We start from the raw sequence: 3,839 nt of genomic DNA on the forward strand, positions 1-3,839 counted from the left end.
GGTCTTTTTCTGGTTGCCCTTGTCTATGTCCAGCTACATAACGAGATGAGGATGGTCATTGTCATTTTGTGAGCTGCGAACGGGCATAAAGGTGAGAAAATGTCGGATTTTGACCATTTATGCTCACCTTTGAATTTCAACGTACCACTCTATAACATGAGCCAGCTGTAATGTCTGGGGTCGCATTGGTTTGATTTTTGGTTTGCTTGTAGGGCGCTGGCATCCACATTCAGTGACCCAGAAAATTTGGCACTGCTGTGAATAGTTTAGCCGCAAAGTGAAGATTCACGGGTAAAAAGCCCCAAACTTGGAGATAGGTTATTATTCATCTTTCAGCAGCCCTGGGCGAGTTCTTTAGAGAAATGTGTGTCTTTTTCTGGGTGCCCTTGTCTATGTCCAGCTACACAACGACAGGAGGATGGTCATTGTCATTTTCTGAGCTGCGAACGGACATAAAGGTGAGAAAATGTCGGATTTGGACCGTTTGTGCTCACCTTTGCATTTCAACGTACCTCTCTATAACATGAGCCAGCTGTAATGGCAGTGGTCGCATTGGTTTGATTTTTGGTTTGCTTGTAGGGCGCTGGCACCCACATTCAGTGACCCAGAAAATTTGGCACTGCTGTGAATAATTTAGTCGCACAGTGAAGATTCACGGGGAAAAAGCCCCAAACTTGGAGATAGGTTATTATTCAGCTTTCAGCAGCCCTGGGCGTGTTCTTTAGAGAAATGTGGATCTTTTTCTGGGTGCCCTTGTCTATGTCCAGCTACACAACGAGATGATGATGGTCATTGTCATTTTCTGAGCTGCGAACGGGCATAAAGGGGAGAAATTGTCGGATTTTGACCATTTGTGCTCACCTTTGAATTTCAACGTACCACTCTATAACATGAGCCAGCTGTAATGTCTGGGGTCGCATTGGTTTGATTTTTGGTTTGCTTGTAGGGCGCTGGCACCCACATTCAGTGACCCAGAAAATTTGGCACTGCTGTGAATAGTTTAGTCGCAAAGTGAAGATTCACGGGTAAAAAGCCCCAAACTTGGAGATAGGTTATTATTTATCTTTCAGCAGCCCTGGGCGAGTTCTTTAGAGAAATGTGTGTCTTTTTCTGGGTGCCCTTGTCTATGTCCAGCTGCACAACGAGATGAGGATGGTCATTGTCATTTTCTGATCTGCGAACGGGCATAAAGGTGAGAAAATGTCGGATTTTGACCATTTGTGCTCACCTTTGAATTTCAACGTACCTCTCTATAACATGAGCCAGCTGTAATGTCAGTGGTCGCATTGGTTTGATTTTTGGTTTGCTTGTAGGGCGCTGGCACCCACATTCAGTGACCCAGAAAATTTGGCACTGCTGTGAATAGTTTAGCCGCAAAGTGAAGATTCACGGGTAAAAAGCCCCAAACTTGGAGATAGGTTTTTATTCAGCTTTCAGCAGCCCTGGGCGAGTTCTTTAGACAAATATGGGTATTTTTCTGGGTGGCCTTGTCTATGTCCAGCTACACAACGAGATGAGGTTGGTCATTGTCATTTTCTGAGCTGCGAACGGGCATAAAGGTGAGAAAATGTCGGATTTTGCCCATTTGTGCTCACCTTTGAATTTCAACGTACCTCTCTATAACATGAGCCAGCTGTAATGTCAGTGGTCGCATTGGTTTGATTTTTGGTTCGCTTGTAGGGTGCTGGCACCCACATTCAGTGACCCAGAAAATTTGGCACTGCTGTGAATAGATTAGTCGAAAAGTGAAGATTCACGGGTAAAAAGCCCCAAACTTGGAGATAGGTTATTATTTATCTTTCAGCAGCCCTGGGCGAGTTCTTTAGAGAAATGTGTATCTTTTTCTGGGTGCCCTTGTCTATGTCCAGCTGCACAACGAGATGAGGATGGTCATTGTCATTTTCTGAGCTGCGAACGGGCATAAAGGTGAGAAAATGTCGGATTTTGACCATTTGTGCTCACTTTTGAATTTCAATGTACCTCTCTATAACATGAGCCAGCTGTAATGTCAGTGGTCGCATTGGTTTGATTTTTGGTTTGCTTGTAGGGCGCTGGCACCCACATTCAGTGACCCAGAAAAGTTGGCACTGCTGTGAAAAGTTTAGCCGCAAAGTGAAGATTAACGGGTAAAAAGCCCCAAACTTGGAGATAGGTTATTATTCAGCTTTCAGCAGCCCTGGGCGAGTTCTTTAGAGAAATGTGTTTCTTTTTTGGGTGCCCTTGTCTATTTCCAGCTACACAACGAGATGAGGATGGTCATTGTCATTTTTTGAGCTGCGAACGGACATAAAGGTGAGAAAATGTCGGATTTTGACCATTTGTGCTCACCTTTGAATTTCAACGTACCTCTTTATAACATGAGCCAGCTGTAATGTCAGTAGTCGCATTGGTTTGATTTTTGGTTTGCTTGTAGGGCGCTGGCACCCACATTCAGTGACCCAGAAAATTTGACGCTGCTGTGAATAGATTAGTCGAAAAGTGAAGATTCACGGGTAAAAAGCCCCAAACTTGGAGATAGGTTATTATTCAGCTTTCAGCAGCCCTGGGCGTGTTCTTTAGAGAAATGTGGATCTTTTTCTGGGTGCCCTTGTCTATGTCCAGCTACACAACGAGATGATGATGGTCATTGTCATTTTCTGAGCTGCGAACGGGCATAAAGGTGAGAAATTGTCGGATTTTGACCATTTGTGCTCACCTTTGAATTTCAACGTACCACTCTATAACATGAGCCAGCTGTAATGTCTGGGGTCGCATTGGTTTGATTTTTGGTTTGCTTGTAGGGCGCTGGCACCCACATTCAGTGACCCAGAAAATTTGGCACTGCTGTGAACAGTTTAGTCGCAAAGTGAAGATTCACGGGTAAAAAGCCCCAAACTTGGAGATAGGTTATTATTTATCTTTCAGCAGCCCTGGGCGAGTTCTTTAGAGAAATGTGTGTCTTTTTCTGGGTGCCCTTGTCTATGTCCAGCTGCACAACGAGATGAGGATGGTCATTGTCATTTTCTGATCTGCGAACGGGCATAAAGGTGAGAAAATGTCGGATTTTGACCATTTGTGCTCACCTTTGAATTTCAACGTACCTCTCTATAACATGAGCCAGCTGTAATGTCAGTGGTCGCATTGGTTTGATTTTTGGTTTGCTTGTAGGGCGCTGGCACCCACATTCAGTGACCCAGAAAATTTGGCACTGCTGTGAATAGTTTAGCCGCAAAGTGAAGATTCACGGGTAAAAAGCCCCAAACTTGGAGATAGGTTTTTATTCAGCTTTCAGCAGCCCTGGGCGAGTTCTTTAGACAAATATGGTTATTTTTCTGGGTGGCCTTGTCTATGTCCAGCTACACAACGAGATGAGGTTGGTCATTGTCATTTTCTGAGCTGCGAACGGGCATAAAGGTGAGAAAATGTCGGATTTTGCCCATTTGTGCTCACCTTTGAATTTCAACGTACCTCTCTATAACATGAGCCAGCTGTAATGTCAGTGGTCGCATTGGTTTGATTTTTGGTTCGCTTGTAGGGTGCTGGCACCCACATTCAGTGACCCAGAAAATTTGGCACTGCTGTGAATAGTTTAGTCGCAAAGTGAAGATTCACGGGTAAAAAGCCCCAAACCTGGAGATAGGTTATTATTCAGCTTTCAGCAGCCCTGGGCGAGTTCTTTAGAGAAATGTGGATCTTTTTCTGGGTGCCCTTGTCTATGTCCAGCTACACAACGAGATGAGGATGGTCATTGTCATTTTCTGAGCTGCGAACGGGCATAAAGGTGAGAAAATGTCGGATTTTGACCATTTGTGCTCACTTTTGAATTTCAATGTACCTCTCTATAACATGAGCCAGGTGTA

This window comes from Sycon ciliatum, chromosome 8 (genome assembly GCF_964019385.1).
Source record: "Sycon ciliatum chromosome 8, ocSycCili1.1, whole genome shotgun sequence".
NCBI lineage: Eukaryota > Metazoa > Porifera > Calcarea > Leucosolenida > Sycettidae > Sycon > Sycon ciliatum.